Genomic DNA, 25,015 nt, shown 5'->3' on the forward strand with positions numbered 1-25,015 from the left:
TCCAGAGAGAGAATGGTCTAGAGTTTTCGAGGTGGAAGAGGAAGAGGAAACAGACCAGCAGGATATGGCTACAAAAGGAAGATCAGAAAAATTTGGAAACTGGTTGACCCCAAAAAAAAAGATGGTTAGTTTCTGGAAAATACTGGTGGTAATCAAAAGATCAGGCAACAATTGTGGAGAGGAATAAATAAACAACTTTTAGACCGAGCCTCTTCAGCATACCTAGACTGTGTACTCCGCTGCTTAGTTGCTGCCTGAACTGCAGAGTTCCTCCAGCATTTTGTGTGTGAGCGTCTCTGTGTGTCCAGCAACTGCAGAATCTCCTGTTTTATATCTGCATTTTACTTTGGCATTAGATACACGTTGATATTGAGTACATTGTTTACGTGAGCCGCTTTCTGCGTTAAAAGAGCTGCAGGTTTTTGCTATACACCCGAAAAAGAATGAGATATGGACATTGAACCGGTGCTTCAAGAAATGTTTAATGGCACCGTTATTACCCATAAGGCCCTGCGGTAATAATTTTTATCAGGCACTGAAGCACTGATGAACTGCGCAGGCGTCAGGCTGATGACGTCCCCGAGTATCACGCATGCGTGCAGAACACAGAAGGCTTTGAAAATGTCGGTTGCAGGTAAGAGCGATTCTCTGTGTTTTTATCTTAAACTCCGACTTCGGGACGATTCCTGTGAATTTCTGACACTGTGGCCAGCAATCCCGGGACAGTCCTGCTCTCTTCCCTCTCTCTCAGCCCCATTATCCGTACACGGACCCTGGGGAGCTTCCGGCTGATGAGGGAATGGGAACCGATGGATTTCTCAGACAGAGCTGAGCTCCAGCTATCTGAATGCAAGGATTAGGAACTCGGAGAAAGGGAACAAAACCCATCTGTGGACACTTTCTAGAGGTCCAAGATACGTATGTTCCACGACCGCTGGACTAAGTGTGTAAATTTAGGAGGGGACTATGTTGAAAAATAGATGTGTTAGATTTTCTAAAATTGACTCCTTCTACCTTAGGCCACAAACTTATCTATCACCCCTTTTATATAGGGAAAAGCAGTATAACATTAGATGATCATCACCATAAGATGAAAGTTTAAATCTTAGCCTTTGTTTTAAATTAGCACTTAGTCTTTCCTGTGATTAGAAAATAGGAATCTTGGCTAAATTACCAGACATAAAGTATGGTGTGGTACAGTGCTAGCGTTGTAGATTAGCAAGGATTCTACTTTGGGTTGGACTTCCAGAGCACACTTACTGGATATCCACAGGACAGTATTGTTGAACACTAAGACAGTACTTTCAAGTAGAATTGGAAAGGAAATGAGAGCTTTTACCACCTGGTCATTTGCCACCTCTTCTTGTGATTCTGCTCCTAAATGTGAAGACATGGAGAAGTGAGATTAAAATTATGCCATCGAACTGGTTGTAAGAATGGACCACACCTATTAGTCCTCATTTGCTTTATTCAGAGCCTTGTCAATAGCATGAATAACTGAATAAACATTTCATTAGAATGGGGTGGATTAAACTGAATGTATAGGATCTTTAAATTATACCCCTGCCCACTTATTATTTTCGCTGGAAAAGAGATGTTGAAATTCTAAGTAATCCTGACTAAAGTGTAATATGGTTTTAAAAAAAGCTCAAGGTCAAATAAGTGTGAGACATTTGTAGAGCATTTTATAGGAAGGGATATTAAAGACATTCATCATTCATGCTGATTTTTCCTCCCAGCACTGCCGAAAATACACAAACCACCCCACCTCCCTTCAGATCTACTCCGTGCTGTGCCTGATGAACCAGCCAAGATTAGCAGTTCACCATCTGTGGGAAAAATTGAGTGCAAATACCTAATAAGTTTGGGATGTGTATATTCGTCTCCCAATTTATGATGTAGGAGCATTGATATTATGCTGCTTTGTGTGTAACATATACAATCCTCTTTGTAGAAATCTTTATTAGCTAGTGAACTTACAAGTTTGCTTCAGGGAGTTAAGCTATTTAATTTTAAACAATAGCATGAATTGATAAATGTTACCAATTTTAAATAGCAAAAAGTTTATAGTATTTTTTTCGTGGGAAAAAATAAAAGGGGGAAAAAGACTTTGGGTCCGAAGTTTGAATAGTGTCATGATGTGACTGCATTTTTCAAAAGAAAAGAACAAAAATTGTAGTTATCCAAATGCAGAAAGGTTAATCCTACATTAAATGTGAATTGCGATTAAGAGATCCAAGATAATGTGTATTTAATAAAATAATTTAAATCAAATTATTGCTTTAAATCTACATTATACATTCAAGAATGCATTTTAGGTAGCTCAACACCTCATGCAGGTCAGTCAGGTATCTCTGCTCCCTTTAAACTTGCACGTTTCTGTTTCCCAGATGCTTTTGAAACTTACTTTGACCTTATTTTCTGAGCTCCTTTTAAACTTGCAGGTTATGTGGAACACATCATTCTGTAATGTGATGTCTAAAAACAGTGATTTGGAAGTGAGGTATGATGTATTAATATGAGAACATCTAATAATACAGAAAATCTGCTAGTCCGACACCCAAGACCCAACCATGGCAGGTTCACTAAGTTTTACTGTGGTTAGTCACATGATTGGAGGGCTGTCACCTGAAAGTAATGATCATTAATCACCATCAATGTTACATAGTTCACACTAAAAATAAAAGCACAAGGGAGAAATCGGCCTCTGCAGCACCTTTTTTTTAGAGTGCTCAGTGATTCATTTGAAATCAGGTCCAGAATTTACCTGCACTTCTGATGGGAAATCTGTTGGATGTGTTTCTGACAAATATACACCCAAAAAATGTTATGAGTCAATGCACCGTGGATTGAACGCCAGCACTTTTGAACAGTGTGCTTCAGCCTATTCTGTTTCAATCTTTATGAAACGTGAAAGAATCTGAAAGGTCTAGAACTTGATAGAGGGCTAAAAGATTATGAGAGGCATAGACGGGGTGGATAGTCAGTACCTGTTTCCCAGGGCACCAATAGCAAACACCAGAGGGCATATGTATAAAATTAAGGGAGGGAAGTTTAGAGGAGACATCAGGGGTAAGTTTTTTTTACACAGAAGGTTGTGAGTGCCTGGAATGACTTGCCAGGGGTGGTGGTGGAGGCTAAAACATTAGGGGTATTTAACAGCCTCTTGGACAGGCACATGGATGAAAGAAAAATGGAGCGTTACAGGGTAGTGTGGGTTTAGTACTTTTTTTTAAGGTTTATATGGGTCGGCACAACATGGAGGGCTGAAGGGCCTGTACTGTGCTGTAGTGTTCTATTCTATGGCTCTAAAATCTTTTACATCACCAGTTGAGAAAATCATCTTTGTTCTACCTCCAATCACAAAGAGGAAATCTGCAGATGCTGGAAATCCAAGCTACACAAATTGCTGGAGGAATTCAGCATTAGTACTCTTTTCCATAGATGCTGCCCGGCCTGCTGAGTTCCTCCAGCATTTTGTGTGCGTTGCTTGTTCTACCTCCTCTTGGTCTGGACTTTTCTACCGGTGAGAACATGTTTTGTCCCATTCTCTCTGGCTACATAATGATATCAAACACCTTTGTCCTGGGCAACAAGTAGCTTTCACATCACAAATGTGCCAGACTCCGGTGAGACAGACTACTGCCCTTCCCTTCGTATTCATTGGCATTGCATTCACCACTGTCAGTCACCTGGGGGAGGGTTCAGGGTGAATATTTAAGTATAGTACTTTTACCTCTGTGTATTGTGGTGATGCAAGAGTTGGTGGGGAATTTTCGAATTGGAAGAAGTGAGTTGATATTTGGAAATCTGAATTTTTAAAGCATCATTTAGCAAGAAAATCACAGTAGGTGGTTTGCAAAAGCTGTGGCAAGTAAATCCGTCATTAACCACTACAGACCTGTTACGTAGGTTGTGTGAGAGTGCAGATGAACTCAATCAAACCCAGAGGAGATTAAAGTTCTTACTGACAGTGATTTGCTCGCTGTTGAAATGAATACCTCTCTATATAAAATTCAGTTTGCACATGTTGTTCTCACTGGGTAAAAATTGTACAGCACAAGATTTTTGCACACACTGGTCATTACAAATTAGAGGGGACGCTGGTGAGAAGGCGGGGAGACCTCCAGTGTCCCTGACGCCCTCACGTAGAAGGTGTATATCCAGCTGCACTTTAAGGAGTTGGAGCTGGAAATGGATGAATTCCGCATCATCCGAGAGTTGGAGGGGGTGATAGATATGACATGGTGAGTTACACCCAAGGTGCAGGACACAGGAAACTGGGTGAGAGTCAGGAAGGAGAATGAAGTTAAATAGCCATCGCAGAGTACTCCTGTTGCCATCTCATACAACAACAGGTGGACACTTTACAAACTGTTGGGGGGGATTACCTGGCAGAGGAAAGTCAAAGGGGAGATGGGGGATTTGTTAGTTAGGGGAACAGAACTAGAAGGGGACTAATATCCTAGTGGCAAGGCTTGCTAGTGCTTCCCTGTGGGGTGGGTAGTTAAACTAAAGTTGCAGGGAGGATTGGAGCCAGAATGACAGAACAGATAGTGGAGAGGGTGAATTGAATTGAATTGACTTTATTACATACATCCTTCATATACATGAGTTGTAGAAATCTTTATGTTACATCTCTGTCTAAATGTGCAATGTGAAATTTATAATAGTTTATAATAAATAGTATGTACAACAGGACAGTCAGGATAAATAAAAGTACAATTGTATCAGCACGAATTAATCTATCAGAGGGCCTGGTGGAAGAAGCTGTCCCTGGGCCTGTTCATCCGGGCTTTCAGGCTGTGGTACCGTTTCCCAGATGGTAGCAGCTGGAACAGTTTGTGGTTGGGGTGACTCTGGTCCCCAATGATCTTTTTACACAGTGGCCCTTTTTACACACCTGTTTTTGTCAATGTCCTGAATAGTGAGAAGTTCACATCTACATATGCGCTGGGCTGTCCGCACCACTCCGCAGAGTCCTGCAACTGAGTGAAGTACAGCACCCATACCGGACAGTGATGCAGCCAGTCAGGATGCTCTCAATTGTGCCCCTGTAGAAAGTTGTTTGTATTTGGGGCCCCATCCCAAACTTCCTGAACCGCCTGCGGTGAAAGTGGTGCTGTTCTGCCTTTTTCACCACACAGCCAGTATGTACAGACCAGGTGAGATCCTCGGTGTTGTGTATGCCCGGGAACTTGAAGCTGTTCACCCTCTCAACCCCAGATCCTGGGTCAGCCTGTCTCCATTTCTCCTGTAGTCTGCAGCCAGCTCCTTTGTTTTAGTGACATTGAGGGCCAGGTTGTTTTCTTGTTACCAAACAGAAGTTGTTCAGACCTCAGGGCATGAAATTATGATATTGTAGCCATTACTTGGACTTGCTTGCACCCAACAGTCTGAGGGATTTCAAGGAACAAATCTGTAGAGAGATTGTGTACTATGCCAAGAAACAAAGGTTGATAAAGTGTTACGAACCCCATAACTGGGTCACTTACCAGCAAAGTTAGAGAGGTCCGTTGAAGTCTGATGGTACTATTTTAACAGTATTTATTGGTAAAAGTACACCAACATAATATCAATGCAAACATACAGATACTATACGTCGTCAATACTAGATCTAAAAGTGCAGGTATAATAATAATCAATAAGAAATAAGCTCTTTCGTTGTCTAGGGGATAATGTATAGTCCGATGGAAATATCAAAGGTCATTTAGTTCATGCAGGCTGTAGCCTTTGGTTGGAGTCAAGAGAGGGATTTTTGAAACTTGCCAGCTTTTCCTTTTTATGATGTCGATCCTTCCAGAGTTCCGTTGATGTTGGTTTCTCCTTTTAGCTAAAGCCGTTCTTCCGTGGTAAGGCCCACCAATTCCTTGGCAAATGGAAAAGGACGCACGCGGGCCCCCCACTGGCTGTCACTATTAAACGCTGTCACGGGATTTCTTAGCGTTTCTCCTGGTGAGTCTAAAGGGGTTGTTCCCCAGACCATCTTTTATCCTTACTCACGGGGTCTCAGATATCAATCAGGTTGGGATGATGCAATCCCTCAACCAGCCCACTCTGGTCATCCCCTGAGGGCTTCAATGAATAGTACAGTACTCAATACACAATTCTGTCTCCAAGAGACAGTGGCCAATATCCGTGGCTTTGTATCGCCGAGGCCAGGACACATTCCAAACGTCTCTCTCTCATTTCCTGGGTCCCCAGACCCGAATTAATAGCGATCTTGCGATTCTCGAAAAGGAGGGGGTTACTTTGTACCCTTTGGCTCCTCAGAGTTGTGGCACGTTCGTAACAAAAGTGAGTGATTTTAACTTTCCATTTATTGACTGGACTCCCGTGCTGTAAAAGGACTAGATGGGGTAGAGTTTGTCAAATCTGCCTTGATCAGTACGTAAAATTCCCAATGTAGAAGTGTGCAATAAGCTATTGGGAAGTGATCTAGGGCTAGTGACAGAAATTAGTGTATGGGAACACTTTGTATCTACTGATCATGAGATTCCAAGTAAATACAGAAAAACGGGGGCCTGGACCTCTTTCAAGATTCTAAATTGGAGAAAGGCCAATTTTTATGATATTTGCAAGGATTTGACAAGTGTGGATTGGGACAGGCTGTTTTTTAGCAAAGGAGTACTTGGTAAGTGGGAGTTCTTCAGAAGTGAAATTTTAAGGGTGTAGAGTCTGTATGTGTCTGACAAAATAAAGTTGAATGGTAACTAGTGCAAGGAATCTTGGTTTTCAACTGTAAAGGGGATTTCTTCTTTTTCTTTGTTACTGTGTATGTAATCAAAATGGCTTCTTTGTTTTGTTAAAAGTAGGAATGTTTCTTTGTTGCGAGAGAGTGCTGGAAGCTTGTTTGGGTTAAAATTTACTGATAACGAGAATTGTATTCCTTTGTAAACCAATTGGGATTAATGTTGTTTTGCTTCTGAGTCTGTAAGCTATTGTTGGCGGGCTTTTGGGGAAATCGGCGCGAGGGGGTGAAAGAGAGAGGACGCGATGCTGTAAACGAGGTGAGGAACGGACCCCAAGTGGGGGGGGGGTCCGAAGCCAGGAGGTACCCCGAGTAGAGGAGATGAAGCTAGATGTGTTTGGTGGACCACTTCGGGTGGTCCTAAGCTGCGGGTCGAGGAGTTCGGAGGGGATCGTATGCCAGAAGACTTCAGTAATTGAGCTCTAACGGTTGTGCAGGAAGTGGTTTGGACTTTGATAAGTTTGGCGCCTTTTTATTTTTTTTCCTTCATATATATTGTATTGTTATTAATAACTTAGTTTTAGTAACCTTTATAAATTGTACTCATTTAATCGCATATGGTGTACTGTCTGTTTATGGCGAGGCGGGGACATCACACAGCATCCACACAAGCTGATTACCCAGTTTGGAGGGGCCGAAGGCTGCTCCCCCTAGAAGAGAACAAGCTGAGCGAGCCTGAGGCGACCCAGGGGGTTGCACAACAGATACTGAGGCCCTGGATATCTCATTCCTCTAAATGCCATGGACTGTTGGGTGCAACCAAAACTCATTAATGACAACCATTTCATAATTCCACTCCCAAAGTCATCTGACTTTCCTTTAGTTGTCTTCTGTTGGATTCTAAAAGCTTCCTAACGGTCTTTTGCTCTTTTGTTTGCCCTCTCCTCAGCTTTTATGTTGGTTTTGGATTCTCATTTAACCCACAGTTGTGCCCTGCTGCCTTTCCAATGCTTCCACATCTTTGGGATGTATCGATCACTCAGCTCTTGAATTGCTGCCAGAAACTCCAGCCATTGCTGCTCCGTTGTCACTCCAACCTTTTCCCTTCCAAACAAGTTTGGCCAGCTTCTCTGTCACAGAAACATGGAGAAGTTCAGTGGAGAAACAGGCTATTTGGCCCATTTTGTCAATGCCAAAAACATTTAAGCTGTCTAATGCAACTACCTGCACTGGGATCATCACCCTCCAAACCCCTACCATCCAGGTACCTGTCAAATGTCTCTTAATGGTGAAATTGAGCTCATATTCACCACTAGTGCTGACATCTCATTCTACACTCTCATGACCATTTCAGCAAAGAGCTTTTCCAAATGTTCCCATTAAATTTTCACCTTCCCCACTTACCCATGACCTCTGGTTGTCATCCCACCCAACCTCAGTGGAAAAAGCTGCTTGCATTCACCCTATCTATACTCTCATAATTTTGTTTACTTCTAACAAATCCTCAAAGCAATGTATAATTTCCTTGTTTATGTTTAGAGCCTTTTTTAGGTTTAGAAAATGATGAGGGGTATTGATCGTGTGGATAGCCAGAGGTTTTTTTCCCAGCGTTGAAATGGCTAACAGGAGGGGGCGTAGTTTTAAGGTGCTTGGAAATAGATACCGAGGGGATGTCAGGGGTAAGTTTTTTTACACAGAGAGTGGTGGGTGTGTGTAATGCACTGCTAGCGGTGGTTGTCGAGGCGGATACAACAGGGTTTCTTAACATTCTCTTAGATAGTTACATGGAGCTCAGAAAAATAGAGGGCTATGCACTAGGGAAACTCCAGGCAGTTTCTAGAGTAAGTTACATAGTCGGCACAGCACTGTGGGCCAAAGGGTCTGTAATGTGCTATAGATTTCTATGATTCTATGAAATTCAAGGGAAATTTCCAAACCCACGGAGTGGTGACTAGCAGAGAATAGTGAGAAAGTTACTGGAACGTATGTGCAGGAACCGGAAATATAAGTATTTGGATCGATGTGGACTTATTAAGTATAGACAGCATGGCTTTGTGCATGGTAGGTCATGTCTAACCAGTCTTAGAGAGTCTCTCGAGGAAGTTATCAGGAAAGTGGATGAAGACAAGTCAGTGGATGTTGTCTACATGGACGTTAGCAAGGCACTTGACAAAGTCTCATATGGGAGTTTGGTCAACAAGGTTCAGTCACTCAGCATTCAAGATGAGATAGTAAATTGGATGAGACACTGTCTTTGGGAGAAGCCAGAGTGTGGTAGCAGATGGTTGCCTCTCTGACTGGAAGCCTGTGTCTAGTGGTGTGCCACAGGGATCAGTGCTGGATCTGTTGTTGTTTGTCATCTATATCAGTAATCTGGATGATACTGTGGTTAACTGGATCAGCAAATTTGTGGATGACACCAATACTGGTGGTGTAGTGGACAGTGAGGAAGACTATCATGGCTTGCAGTGTGATCTGGACCAGCTGGCAAAATGGTTTGAGAAATGGAAAATGGAATTTAATGCAGACCAGTTTGAGTTGTTGCACTTTGGTATGAGCTACCAAAGGAGGTCTTTCACAGTGACTGGTCGGGCACGGAGAAGTGTTGTAGAAGAAAGGGACCTGGGAATACAAGTCCTTAATTCACTGAAAGTGGTTTCACAGTTAGATAGTGATGGAAAAAAAGATTTTAGCCCATTGGCCTTCATGAACCAAATACTGACAATAGATGGATGTTAAGTTGACTGGTAAAAGACATTGGTGAGGCCTAATTTGGAGTATTCTGTGCAGTTTTAGTCACAAACCTACAGGAAAGATGTAAAAGAGGTTCAGAGATTTTAGAGAAAATTCACAAGGATGTTGCCAAGTTTGGAGGACTTGGGTTATAAGGAAGGATCGAACGGGTCAGGACTTTATTCCTTGGAATTTAGAAGATCGAGGGGAGATTTGTTTGTGATAAGAGAGGCATGGATAGTGTAAATGCAAGCTGGCTTTTTCCACTGAGATGGGGAGGGACTATAACCAGTGGCCAGGGGTTACAGTGAAAGGTGAAATGCTAAGGGGAGCACGAGGGGAAACTTCTTCACACAGACAGTCGTCTGGGTGTGGAATGAGCAGCCAGCACAAGTGGTGCATGCGAGCTCGATTTCAACATTTAAGTGATTCGTGTAGGTACCTGAATGGTAGGGGTATGGGAGTGGTCAATTTAAATAGTTCAGCACATACTAGTTGGCCCAAAGGGCCTGTTTCTGTGTTGTAATTTTCTATGACTGTGACAAGAACCTAAAATAATACAAAAATTCTCTCTAAGTCCTTTTAACAGCTGCGGACCAACAATTCACCTCAACAGGAATTTTTTATATGGCGTTAAAACTGTGGCACTTTAAGTTAATAATACATAAAAGAAGATCCCAGCTGCACGTCAAGAGACTATTTGTGTGAGACTGTTTCAGTTACTGTGGGGCGAGGAACCCGTGCAGCTCAGTAGGAACAGGGAATAATACCAATGGAGAGAGTCAAACTGAGCCAAAGCACAGATTGGTGATGGCAGAAATGCCCCATTCTTACAGAGACAGGAAGAGCATCAGGGAATTGATGGTCATTCCAGATACCAGCACTCTGCCCAGTCAGGAGATGATTTCTCTTCCAACTTGTGTTGAACCTCACTGTAACAGTGTGACACCAGATCAAACCTTGGCAACTCATGTAATCTCATCTGAAATGTTGCCCTAAACCCATTGATGGATTTTGTAAATATTTTCACAGGTTAAAAACGAGAAGGAATTTGTCTCCAGGAATCTCAAACACGGCACACAAGTTTTGCTGTCTCTGTCTAGATATTTAAGAAGTGGAGCAAGCTACCTACCTACTTCCAAGTGACATCTCCTCTTCACTCGATCATCCTTCCTGCTCAGACTGTGGGGAGGGATTCACTCGGTCATCTGACCGAATAGCAAGCCTGTCATTTTACACAGGAGAAAGGCCATTTACCTGCTCAGACAGTGGGAATAGATTCACTCGGTCATCTCAACTGAAGGTACATCAGCAAGTTCACACTGGGCAAGGCCATTCACTTTTTCTGTTTGTGAGAAAGGATTCAATTGGTCTTCCTACCTGCGGACACACCGTCAGTTCACACCACACCGAGCAGAGGTTGTTCATCTGTTGAATTTCAGGGAAAGGATTCACTCAGTCATCTGACCTAATGGCTCACCAGCCAGTTCACACCGGGGAGCGGCCGTACACCTGCTCAGTCTGTGAGAAGAGATTCACTCACTCTTCCACCCTATGGAAACACCAGCTAGTTCACACTGGGGAGAAGCAATTCACCTGCTCAGAATGTGGGAAGAGATTCACTCAGTCATCCAACCTACTGGTACATCAGCGAGTTCACACTGGGGAGAAGCCGTTCATCTGCTCAGAATGTGGGAAGGGATTCACTCAGTCATCCACCCTACAGAGTCATCAGAGAGTTCACACTGGGGAGAAGCCGTTCACCTGCTCAGAATGTGGGAAACGATTCACTCGGTCATTCCAACTACTTGAACACCTGCGAGTTCACACTGGGGAGAGGCCATTCACCTGCTCAGAATGTGGGAAAGGATTCACTCAGTTATCCACCCTACAGAGACATCAGCGGGTTCACACTGGGGAGAAGCCGTTCACCTGCTTAGACTGTGGGAAGAGATTCACTGATTCATCCAACCTACAGAGGCATCGGCAATTTCACACTGGGGAGAAGCCGTTCACCTGCTCAGTCTGTGGGAAGGGATTCACTCATTTATCCAACCAACAAAATCATCAGCGAGTTCACACTGGGGAAAAGCCGTTCACCTGTTCAGACTGCGGGAAGAGATTCACTCATTCATCCACCCTACAGAGTCATCAGCGACTTCACACTGGGGAGAGGCCATTCACCTGCTCAGTCTGTGGGAAGGGATTCACTCAGTTATCCAACCTACAGAGTCATCAGCGAGTTCACACTGGGGAGAAGCCATTCACCTGCTCAGTCTGTGGGAAGGGATTCACTCAGTTATCCAACCTACAGAGTCATCAGCGAGTTCACACTGGGGAGAAGCCATTCACCTGCTCAGTCTGTGGGAAGGGATTCACTCAGTTATCCAACCTACAAAATCATCAGCGAGTTCACACTGGGGAGAAGCCGTTCACCTGCTCAGAATGTGGGAATCGATTCACTCAGTTATCCCACCTACTTGAACACCTGCGAGTTCACACTGGGGAGTAGCCGTTCAGCTGCTCAGAATGTGGGAAGGGATTCACTCGGTCATCCCACCTACTTGAACACCTGCGAGTTCACACTGGGGAGAAGCCATTCACCTGCTCAGAATGTGGGAATCGATTCACTCAGTTATCCCACCTACTTGAACACCTGCGAGTTCACACTGGGGAGTAGCCGTTCAGCTGCTCAGAATGTGGGAAGGGATTCACTCGGTCATCCCACCTACTTGAACACCTGCGAGTTCACACTGGGGAGAAGCCATTCACCTGCTCAGAATGTGGTAAGAGATTCACTCAGAGGTCTGAAGATGGCGCTTATGGAGTAAACCGCTTCTAGGCTTTGCTCCAAACCTTTTACATCTTTTTAACCTACAAACACCCCTTAAAGGATCTTTTTATACTTATTCTAAAGGGGTCCAAACATACAGAATTTTTCTTTTTAACTATTTGAATTATTCTCAACTTGCTGAAATGTCTAGAGCAAAAGAATCGAAACAGACGAAAGAACCGATAACTTTAGAATCAATTGTGAAGCTTATAGAAGACAAATTTGAAGAACTGGAGAGAAAAATAACCGTAAAGTTTTTTCGGTTTGATGAGCGTTTGAAACTAGTTGAAGAAAAGCTCCAGACATTTTCACTGGAATCACAAAAACAACAAGCAAGTATTTTGGCTCTTGAAGAAGCCGCTTGCAAGAAAGATCGTATAATTGAAAAAATACAAGAAGAGCAAACTTCGACTTCTCAACAGATGGATCGTTATAAAGTTAAAATTACAGATTTGGAAAATCGCTCTCGAAGACAAAATCTTCGATTAATTTGGATTCTGGAAAAATTTGAGAGCGGTGATCTTACCGTTTTTTTCTCTAAATTTCTAATGGATGTCTTGGGTCCAGAGGTACTGGACTCTCCCCCGGTAATCGATGGGGCACACTGTGTCTCCCGTTTTCGGTCGTATTCAAGTTTGAAACCACGACATGTAATTCTTCGGATCCATTACCCTCATACCAAAGAAAGTTTGATTCGGGCGGCTCGAAAAAAAGGGATGATCAGCTATCAAGAGTTCAAATTTCGCATTCTGGAAGATTATAGTCCTGAAGTCTTAAGGGTGAGAATGGCTTTTAGATCGGTTATGTCGAAATTTCACCAGAAAGGCTGCAAGCAAGCGCTGTTATTTCCAGCACACTTGAAAGTCACTCTTGATGACGGAACTTTTCGGCTGTTTAAATCTCCAGCGGATGCTCAAAATTTCCTGGAACAATGACATTCTATCGGGCTGACTAATGTAATTTAGCCTATAGATTTGGATCTGTTACAGAATGATGTTTGGGTTTTTTTTGGGTATGGCTTACATGTATTTCTTATTTCTTTTTGCTCGGTTCATTTGGACTATTATTTTTCCATATTATTAATCTATTAGCATTGAAAATAACTTATTAGGGTTTTTTTTCTCCTTTTTCCTTTTCTTTTTAAGCTGATATATGCTTTTTTATACTCTTAATATTTAAATATTAAGATTTAAAAAAAAATAAAATGTCGTTTCTTCTTCCCGGCAGACTTCAGTGCTTGGAACGTCATATCTGTTTAGATGTGTTTGAAAATTTTAAACTTTCATTTAAAATACCAAACAAGTATTAGTCATCTATGGGGTTTATCGTTTTAATTCTTTTTTAACCCTTTTGTTTCTATACATTTATAATACTAATTTTATATTTTAACTTTTGTTATACCAACCCTCTCTTATAATGTGGGTTGTTTGTATTTTTTTTTAACTTTGTTGCGTCTGAGTTGCCGTCTTGAGACACGGGGGTAATTTTAGTATTAGATTGCTTGCTTGCCTCTTTTTGGCTTTTTTTCTGGGGTTTTGAGGGTGGAGGGAGGGGGATTTTTCTTTCTTTTTTTTGCTTGCTTTCTGCTTAGTTTTATTTCATGGGCTTATATGAAACTACAAAAATGGTCGCAGTGCCGTGACATCTGGTTTCTCCTTGAACTTACTTCCTTCTTCCGGGTTCATGAGTTCACTTTTTTTTCAAACTTATGTGTTAATTGTAATAAATATTGTCAATATGGATAGGACTATTAACTTTGTTTCTTGGAATACTAATGGTTTAAATCATCCGATCAAACGGAAAAAAACATTCAAAGTATTCCATAGAATGAATGCTAATGTTATTTTTGTACAAGAGACTCATGTAAGGAAGGTGAATAGTCAATGGTTGTTTAGGTTTTGGAAGGGCCAACAGTATCACTCAAATTCGCAAGCCAAAGTGAGAGGTGTTTCTATTTTTATAGATTCATCAACTTCTTTTATACATCATGAAACAATTTCAGATCCGCAAGGTAGATTTTTGCTTATTACTGGTCTACTTTTTAATCAAAAGGTTGTTTTAGTTAATGTTTATGCTCCAAATACTGATTGTCCTGAATTTTTTAAATGTTTATTTACATCCTTTCCTAATTTGAATCAATATAGATTAATAATGGGTGGGGATTTTAACTGTTGTTTAAACCCTTTGATGGATAGATCCAAGCCCACCCAAACTCTTCCGAATAAATCGGCTTCTTTTATTAACTCTTTTATGATTGATTCAGCTATTTGTGAAATTTGGCGCTTTTTACACCCTAATGACAAAGAGTTTTCATACTTTTCCCATGTTTACCATAATTAGTCATGAATTGATTACTTTTTCATTGATCACCATTTACTTACAGATGTTATGGATTGTAAATATGACTCTATTACCATATCTGATCATGCACTTTTGAAGTTATCTATTAAGATGACGGATTCATATATTAATACTAAAGGTTGGAGGTTTAATCCTGTTTTATTGCAGGATCCTGAATTTGTCAACTTTATTAAACAGCAAATTGATTTGTTTTTCTCAACAAATTTTACAGCAGAGATCTCTAGTGGAACTTTGTGGGATACTTTTAAGGCATATATTCGTGGACAGATTATTTCATATTCTGCTGGAGTTAGGAAACGAACTAATTCTAAAATATTAATACTAGTTGATAAAATTAAAGCAATTGACAAGATTTATTCAATGACCCCTAGCAAAGAACTTTATAAAGAAAGAGTGGAACTTCAAATGGAGCATAGCTTACTATTATCCTTCTTGACTGAAAGTCAGTTAATTAAGTCAAAAGCCCAATTCTATATATATGGAGATAAGTCTGGTAAATTACTAGCTAATCAATTGAAAATTGTTTCAGATAAACGACAGATTACTAGGATTCGTAAACAAGATGGTACTTTGACGATCGATCACAAAGAGATAAATAAAGCCTTTCAAGATTTTTATAATTCCTTATATCAATCAGAATGTACTAAGGACTCTTCTATAATAAATTAATTTTTAAGGAAATTGAATATTCCAAAAGTAACTGTTGAGGATAGTGTATTTTTGGATACACCTATTACGGAGTCTGAAATAGAAAAGGCTATTTTTTCAATGAATTCTTGTAAAGCTTCTGGTCCAGATGGTTTTTCTACAGAATTTTTAAAATCTTTTTCTTCCATACTTTCTCCTTGGCTTTGTAAAATTTTTAAAGATGCATTAAGTATAGGTAAACTACCACAATCTTTTTATGAAGCTTCTATTTCTCTAATTCTTAAAAAAGATAAAGACCCTACTGAATGCGCATCCTATCGGCCTATATCCTTGTTGAATACAGATTTTAAGATTTTTAGTAAAATTTTGGCTATTAGATTAGAAAATATATTACCTCGAATTATTTCTGAAGATCAGACTGGATTTATTAAAAATCGCTATTCATCTTTTAACATTAGAAAATTAATTAATATTATTTATACCTCTTCATCTAAAATACCAGAATGTGTCATTTCTTTAGATGCCGAAAAAGCATTTGATAGAGTCGAATGGCAATATTTATTTAATACAATGCAACATTTTAATTTTAGTTCAAAATTTATATCATGGATTAAATTAATATACCATAAACCCCTAGCTTCGGTTTTTACCAATAATCAAAGATCACCTTTTTTTCAGCTATTTTGTGGTACAAGGCAAGGTTGTCCTTTAAGTCCTTTATTACTTGACGTTGCTTTAGAACCCTTGGCTATAGCTATTCGTGAATCACCCAATATTTTCGGTATTACCCATGGGGAGACGATGTATAAGGTATCATTATATGCGGATGACTTGTTATTATATATATCTGACCCTGAAAGATCTATTCCGGCTATTTCTTCTTTGCTCGCTCAATTTAGTAACTTTTCTGGTTATAAATTGAATTTTAATAAGAGTGAACTATTTCCATTAAATATGCAATTTCCAATTTATAATCATGTACCATATAGAATTGTTACAGATTATTTTACTTATTTAGGTATTAAAATTACTAAAAAAAAATAAAGATTTATTTAAAATTAATTTTCTACCTTTAATCGATCAAATTAAGCAATTTGCTAATAGGTGGTCTCCATTATCTTTGTCTTTGGTAGGCAGAGTTAATGCCATTAAGATGATGATACTACCTAAATTTTTATATTTATTTCAAGCATTACCAATTTTTATTCCTAAATCTTTTTTTTGATATGGTTGACTCTAAAATATCTTCTTATTTGTGGCAGAACAAAAATCCTAGACTAGGCAAAAAATATTTACAGAAGCCTAAGAAGGAGGGCGGCTTGGCTCTACCAAACTTAAGATTTTACTATTGGGCAGTTAACATACGGTATTTAATATTCTGGACACAAGAATCGACTACAGCTGCTTGCCCACAATGGGTAAATTTGGAATGTAAATCTGTGCAAGATTTTTCATTGATCTCAATCTTAGGATCTTCACTTCCTTTTTCGTTATTTAAAATGAATAAACAGATAACTAATCCCATAGTCAAGTATACATTACGAATTTGGTTTCAATTTCGTAAATTTTTTGGCTTGAATAAGTTTATGCTCTCATGTCCTATAATATCTAACTGCTTCTTTCGGCTTTCATCTATAGATCAAGCTTTTCTATTATGGAAAACAAAAGGTATAACATGTTTTCGTGATCTGTTTTTGGATGATAACATTATGTCCTTTGAACAGCTATCTAATAAATATAATTTACCTAAAACCCATTTTTTTAGATATTTGCAAGTCAGAAATTTTCTGTATAATGAATTAGTCTTTTTTGAAAGAATGTCCATTGGACATTACAGAAAGAATTTTAGCCCTCAATCCTTGTCAAAAGGGTTTAGTAGCTATCATTTATAATATGATTATGAGTGTACAGCCAGATGTATCATAAAAATTAAGTAGGAATGGCAAGAAGAATTGCATTGTCCTATATCTACTGAGGAATGGGAAAATTTTTTATCATTGGTAAATTCGTCCTCTATTTGTGCTAAACATGCCCCAATACAATTTAAGGTTGTACATAGAGCTCACATGTCTAAAGATAAACTTGCTCGATTTTATTCTTATGTTAATTCAACTTGTGACAGATGTCATTCTGATGTTGCTTCATTGACTCATATGTTTTGGTCTTGTCCTTGTTTACAAAATTATTGGAAAGATATTTTTAATATTATTTCAAGAGTTTTAAATATCAATTTCCAACCGCATCCTTTTACTGCAATTTTTGGTTTACCAATGATAGATAATAATTATCTATCCGCTTCATCTCAACGATTGATTGCATTTGTTACATTAATGGCTAGAAGATCTATTTTACTGAATTGGAAAGAAATTAACCCTCCAACTGTATTTCAGTGGTTTTCTCAAACTATTTCTTGTCTGAGTTTAGAAAAAATTAGAAGTGTGGCTTTTGATTCTTCAGTTAAATTTGAGGAAACTTGGAGACCATTTTCATATGAGTTAAATGGTCTGATCCTAAACCTTACTGTTATTATCCTTAATTATTTGGATGGAAGTTCGGAGTTATCGGCACTACTGTATGTATTTAACATTATGCAATTGCCCATGTTGGTTAGTTTTTTAAAAAGTTTTCTTTTAGTTTTTTTGGTTTTTTATTTCTCTTTTTCGATTCTTTTACATTAATACTATGAGTTTGGGAGGCTTTATGTATTGATTATTACATATCTGATTGTCTATTTAAACTATTAATTATGTACTCTCAAACGTTTTGTATTCATATTTCACTTATGCTTTTCTTAAAATTAATAAAAAGATTTAAAAAGAAAGAAAGAGATTCACTCAGTTATCCAACCTACAGAGTCATCAGCGAGTACACACTGGAGAGAAGCCGTTCACCTGCTCAGTCTGTGGGAAGAGATTCATTGATTCAACCAGCCTACAGAAACATCAGCGAGTTCACACTGGGGAGAAGCCGTTCACCTGCTCAGAACGTGGAAAACGATTCACTCAGTCATCCCACCTACTTGAACACCTGCGAGTTCACACTGGGGAGAAGCCGTTCACCTGCTCAGAATGTGGGAAGGGATTCACTCAGTTATCCAACCTACAGAGACATCAGCGAGTTCACACTGGGGAGAAGCCGTTCTCCTGCTCTGAATGTGGGATGGGATTCACTCAGTTATCGAAGCTACAGAGTCATCAGCGAGTTCACACTGGGGAGAGGCCGTTCACCTGCTCAGTCTGTGGGAAGGGATTCACTCGGTCATCCAACCTACAGAGACATCAGCGAGTTCACACTGGGGAGAAGCCTTTCACCTGCTCAGAATGTGGGAAAGGATTCACTCAGTCATCCCAACTACTGGCACACCAGTCAGTTCACACTGGGGAGTAGCCATTGTTATGAATCCCTAGGTTTTGTTTGCATTGGACTGTCATTTTAAGAGAGAGCGATAGATTATAAGGCGAATCAGTCTGACTTGCAGCTTGTTTAGTTTTCTTTCTTTTTCAATCTTTTTATTAAGTTTTTCAAAAGCAAATCACAATGTTCTTAGTAGTACAAAGGGAGTGGGATTACATTGTTGGCAATTAACATATGAAAAAAAAAACTATAAATATCACCAATATAATTGACCTCCCAAACTCCTAATATAACCAAAATAGAAAAAAAAAGGAAAAGAAAACAAATTGAAATCAAACAAAAACTAAACTAAACCAAACTGAAACTAAACTAAACAAAGCTGGGCTATTCAATTATGTCAAATAAAATCATTAATGTCGTCAACTCCGCTCCTCTACTCAAATCAATGGATAAAGTAAAGGAATCAGAAGAAGTCAAATTACATTCTATGGAAGTGTTGAATAAAAGGCCTCCAAGTTTCTTCAAATTTAACCAAGGGGTCAAATGTACCACTTCTAATTTTTTCCAAATTTAAACAAGATATTGTTTGGGAAAACCACTGAACTGTAGTTGGAGGATTCGTCTCTTTCCCGTTCAATAGAATAGATCTTGTAGCCGTTAAGATAGCAAATGCAATCACCCGCCAAGCTGCAAAGGACAAATCAATCCAAAAATTGCAGTAATAGGATGAGGTTGTAAACCTATGTGTGAAATTGTAGAGAATATATCAACAATATTTTTTCATAATTGTTCCAATAGAGAGCAAGACCAAAACATACGAGTTAGAGAAGCTACCTCAGAACGACATCTATCCCAGATAGGATTTATATAAGAATAAAATTGGGCTAACTTATCCTCAGATATATGTGCCCTATGTACCACTTTAAATTGAATCAACGTATGTTTGGCACAAATAAAAGAACAATTAACTAATTGTAATGTTTTTTTCCCCATTTCTTTATAGGTACAGAGAGTTGAAGTTCCTTCTCCCATTCATTTTTAATTTTATCAGATATATCTGGCTGTATATTCATAATCATACCATAAATGATTACTATTAAACCCTTTTGATAAGGATTTAAGCCTAATTTTTTTCTATAACAGTTGGATATGAAAGCGGAAAGGTCGGTAACATCGTATTTAAAAAACGTCTGATCTGTAAGGATCTAAAACATATTGCATTTGGGCAAATTATATTTAATAGACAACTGTTCAAAAGACATGAAACAGTTATCCAAAATTAAATCACAAACACATATTATACCCTTCATTTTCCAAGCCATAAAGGTTTGATCCATGACAGAGGGTTAAAAGGAAAAATTAGATATAATAGGATTTGATAAAATAAATTTATTCAAGCCAAGGAATTTATGAAACTGAAACCATATTCATAATGTATGTTTAATTGTAGGGTTAACCATTTGTTTATTCAATTTAGAGAGAACCAAGGGAAGTGAGCTCCCTAAGATGGAAGCCAATGAAAATCCTTGTGCCGAATTGTGTTCAAGATTAACCCAATGAAGACTAACATTCAAATACACTTCTTATGTCCAAAATATTAAATATTGAATATTAATTGCCCAGTAATAAAACCTTAAATTTGGCACTGCCAAGCCACCATTCTTTTTGGATTTCTACAAATATTTTTTACTTCGCCTAGGATTTTTATTCTGCCATTTTTTAGATGAAATTTTAGAGTCAATAGTACCAAAAAAGGATTTAAGAATAATGATTGGTACTGCTGGGAAAATATATAAAATTTTAGATAAAATAATCATTTTTATAGCATTAATTTGGCCAATCTATGACATAGACAATAAGGACCATCTAGTAAACAATTGTTTGACCTGATCAATTAAAGGTAAAAGATTAACATTAAATAAATCCTTATGTTTTTTTTAGTAATTTTAACACCTAGATAAGTAAAATAATCCGTAACTAATCTAAATGGTTAATGTCTATAGATTGGAACTGACAAATTTAAAGGGAAAAGTTCACTCTTATTAAGATTCAGTTTGTAACCAGAAAAGTTACTAAACTGAGCGAGCAGGATATAAAAGCATGATTGGATTTGTCAGGATTCGAAATATATAATAGCAAATCATCTGCATATAATGATAACTTGTGTACCACATTCCCGCGGGAAATGCCAAGTATAGGAGAGTCACGAATAGCAATAGCTAAAGATTCCAGGGCAATGTCAAATAGCAATGGGCGAAGAGGATAACCTTGCCTAGTGCCGCCAAATAACCGAAAACAAAATATTATATTATTGGTAAGTACCGAAGCCATAGGGGCATAATATATCAATTTAACCCAAGATATAAATTACAAACTAAAATTAAATTTCTCAAGCGTGGTAATTAAGTATGGCCGTTCAACTCTATCGAATGCTTTCTCGGCATCCAATGAGATGACTCATTCTGGAATTCTAGATGAGGGAGTATAAACAATATTCATCAGTCTCCTAATATTAAAGGACAAATAGCGTTTTTTAATAAATCTGGTCTGAGCGACCGAGATAATTTGAGGCAATACATTCTCCAATCTAGTAGCCACCATTTCCGCCTCCTGTCCAGGGGTGCTGCATTTACCTGATGTGCAGGTTCGAGATTCCCCCACGTGGGACCTCGGGGAATTGCACAGACGCGAAGAGGCCCGGGGGTGGGGGTGGGGGGCGTTCCTCAGTCTGGGACTCCAGTGTCCCGGGGTTTGCATTTTTCCGGAGAGAATCTTTTTGCTCCCTTTGCAGAGGACGGTGCATTCGGCGGTCTGGCCGATATAATGATGTTAAATTGACAGATCCGTCAGCAGTGATGCTGGATCTGCAGCGATCTCGGTCACCGCCCTGCATTGTGTGATTTGATAATCATCGGTTCCCCGATGCAGAGTGACGGTGAGAAACGGGACTGATTATTCAACCAGTCACTTGTTGTCGCCAGTCAGTTGAATCGGAGGCAACTTATTTATTCCTGCACGTTGGCAGCTCACACATTGGTTAATTTACATTTGTCATGATGAAATCAATAAACCGCTGTAACTTCCTGTCCTGGTGCCGGACTCGAGTTTTATTTGAGGTTTCTGCTGCCCCCCGCACCCTGTGCACTGCAACAGTGGGTCGGAGCTCCTCACACTGACACAGTAGCGTCTCAGCTCCAGGCTGAGGGAGGTCGGACTGGCAGAGTCTGGGTGCCCAGTATCTCATATCCACCAAAGCCCCTTACTTGCTAAATGACCCTCTCCTGCCCCCCGCTGACAGTTAAAATCGATGAGATTCCACCCGCAAACGGTTAATATCAACCGTGAGTACACTGAGGTCCCAAGTACGAGAGGGATGGGGGATGAAATATCGGCGTCAGACACGGAGTGAAGCTCCCTCCACAACGTCCCATAACACACACACACCCGTGGTCAACACAGAGAGAAACTCCCTCCACACTGTCCCATCATATACTCTTGGGGTCAGACACAGACTGAATCTCCCTCCACACCGTCCCATCACACACTCCCGGGGTAAGACACAGAGTGGAGCTGTTCTGATAGCGCTGGGTGAAATCGAGAAAAAACTGCTTTATGAAGGTCGTGAGTTACTTGGAGTTGGTTTGAAACGTCTCTTGGACATCTAAGTGAGCGGCTGGTTTAGAGTGGAAGCTTCGTTTGGAGTTTTTCTGCCAGTTTGGACGGGGTTCGTTGACGGCTGCGAACTGCGTAGCACCCAGCTGTGGCCGCTGGCAACTCGCCAGGAAGCCGGGTCGCTCCAAAAACCGGAGACAAACGCCGTTGTTCCCCCACTGACATCGGGACAACCTCCTTCCATCTTTATCGTCGGCACTCCCGTTCGGTGTAGGAGCCGAAACATCGTTTGAGACGTCTCGACCTCTCACGGCCTGGAACTTCTGCAGGACTAACGGAGCCTTTCTTGGCGTTGGAATTTCTGTCACTGAGCCAGCAAGGTACTGTTGTGTACAAACTTTTCCGGCCAGTTACTCAACTCGCTCCAGCACTTTATAAGCAGCACCACCACCGTATCATTCTCGATTCGGACATAGAAACAACATGCCGGAGCAGTCTACAGGCAGTCGCAGGCCTTCGGGGAGTTATGCAAAGGCGGCTGCCTCTCCAGCCTCCGACAACGCCCTGTTTCGGTCGGTGAAAGTGGATCGCGGGGTGCAATGTATTTTGCGTCCTGGAACTACCCTGGAAAAGTGCGCGGAGGCTATGGAGGACTTGTTGGGGAGAGATGGTGTTTTGGCCACTCAGAAAGAGTTCGGGAAGGCAGTGTTTTATCTGAGGAATGATGAGTTGGTGCATCGGGGCCTCAGTAGGGGGATCACGGGGGAAAACATCTTTTTACAGATGGAGCTGGTGACAGCTCCCACACAACGCATCGTCCTCGGTCACGTAAGGCCTTTCATCCCCAGTGAGGACCTGCTTCCCGCACTGGCACGCTTGGGGCAAGTACGGTCAGAAATAACTGCCATCAGGCACAAATTCAGGAGCCGCACCCTCCGTACCGTAATCTCTTTCCGGCGACAGGTATTCATGCAGCTGGAAAAGGGGGACGAAGTTGAGGGCCGGTTTACTGTCCGGCACGAGGGAGTAGATTATCAGGTGTATTGGAGCTCTGAGCGCCCACGGTGCCATGCGTGCGGGCAGGTGGGGCACTTTCGGAGGGACTGTCCTAGTACCCGAAAGCCTCGGGAGTCCACTTCGGGAACTAGTGCCCCTGCTAGCTCTGCCCCGATCCCATTCCTGCTCCTACACCTGTGCCGGTCCCTGACCCTGTCTCTACCCCTGTCCCTATTCCTACCCCTGTGCTGGCCCCTGCTCCTGCCCCTGTGGATCAGGCGGGTGATCCTGAGGCTACCTGCAGGGAGGTTCAGGCGAGGGACGGGGCGGAGCCTGTGCGGGGAAGGAAAGTGAGGAAGAAATCCAAACACATGAAGAAGTCGGCCCCCGAGACCGCAGATCTCACGCTCATTTGCCCTGAAGTGGAACGGGAGGCTCGGGGAAGTGCACAGTCGGACGGGGTGATGGAAGCGGAGAGTAACGCTCCATCGGTGAATCCCGCAGCTGTGTGCTCCTCCGGCTTGAAGAGGAGAAGGGAATGTTCCCCCAAGAGGGCAGGAAATGTAGATGCGGGGGAGTCCCAGAAAGAGGTGGGAATCCGGGTGGAGGTTGTGTCTAACCCTGAATTCCCAGACATAGTCACCAGTCCTGTGGTAGGTGGAGCAGTTGTGCAGGTAGCTAGTGCTAGGCCGATTGGAACAGCTAAAACAGACTTGGAGCCCTCCACCCAGGACTTAGCAGTAAGCGCCTCCCTGGAGGCAAGTGTATTAAACAGTATGAGCGGAGAGGAGACCAAGCTCTCTCACTGTCAGCATCAGGCTGCCGGTGAATCCCTTGGACCAGAGCTGCTGGGGTCCCCTTCATACCTGTCTCCTGGGGAGGGTGATATAACCTGCATGCCGACCCCATCAACTAATGGCCTGCAGGGAGTATCTGGGGGTTTTCCCTCCATCGTCGCAACTGTGGATAAGATTGCCACGTATTAGAACACACGAGGAGGAAGATGGGGAATCTGTCTGCAGTGAGGGGTTGGAGGGAGACTCTTTTGATAGTGAGACAGTGGACATCCTCACCCGTCCTGAGAAATCCTCAATTATACCTGTGAAGGAGATCAGAGAGTTCATTCTCACCTCTGAGGGTGCAAAGCATCGGCCTAAATTAACCTCGCTTCGTTGGTCTAGCATGCCGAGGCTGGTGAAGTCCCTGCGAGTCATCCTTAGACGGAAGGGGAAGGGGAAGAGGAATGCTGTGTCGGGGAATGACAGGCGGCAGCTGAAATCCTTTCTGGATGACCTGGTGAGGGACATCAGAGAGGGAAGCAGCCTCGTTCCTTCGGGAGACGGTGGGTCACATGGTGGCGTTGGCACCACTCGGGCCCGGAAAGCAAAGAGCATTTTTGCTTTCTTTCTGGATAGTGCGACTGAGGGCGCCTCCGCTCTCACTGGGAAGGGTACTGGTGCTGAGGCCCAGTCTGTTCCCAACATGAAGCTCACTGTAGCTGGTCTAAATTTGAATGGTAGCAATGGTTCTCTCCGAAGATAAAACACTCTCGCAGTCTTCAGCGATCGGAGGTATACGGTGAGTTTCCTGTAGGGAACCCATACCATCCCGGGGGACGAGTCCGCTTGGCCCCTGGAGTGGCAGGGAGGGGTATACATAAGCCACCTCAGCTCCAGCTCTAGCGGGGTGGCGATCCTGTTGGCCTCGACCTTCCAGCCGGAAATGGTAAAAGCTCAGGATGTCGAGCCCGGCCGCCTGCTCCATCTGGCTGTGCGCCTGGATGGTGA

The 25,015-nt window shown here is 41.4% G+C and overlaps 1 pseudogene; it reads left to right on the forward strand.

Moving 5' to 3' along the window:
- The first annotated feature begins 589 nt into the window (after positions 1-589).
- LOC140723471 (uncharacterized) lies at positions 590-19,696 on the forward strand (annotated as a pseudogene).
- Positions 19,697-25,015: the final 5,319 nt, after the last annotated feature.

The sequence above is a fragment of the Hemitrygon akajei genome, unplaced genomic scaffold, assembly GCF_048418815.1.
Source record: "Hemitrygon akajei unplaced genomic scaffold, sHemAka1.3 Scf000115, whole genome shotgun sequence".
Classification (NCBI taxonomy): Eukaryota; Metazoa; Chordata; class Chondrichthyes; order Myliobatiformes; family Dasyatidae; genus Hemitrygon; species Hemitrygon akajei.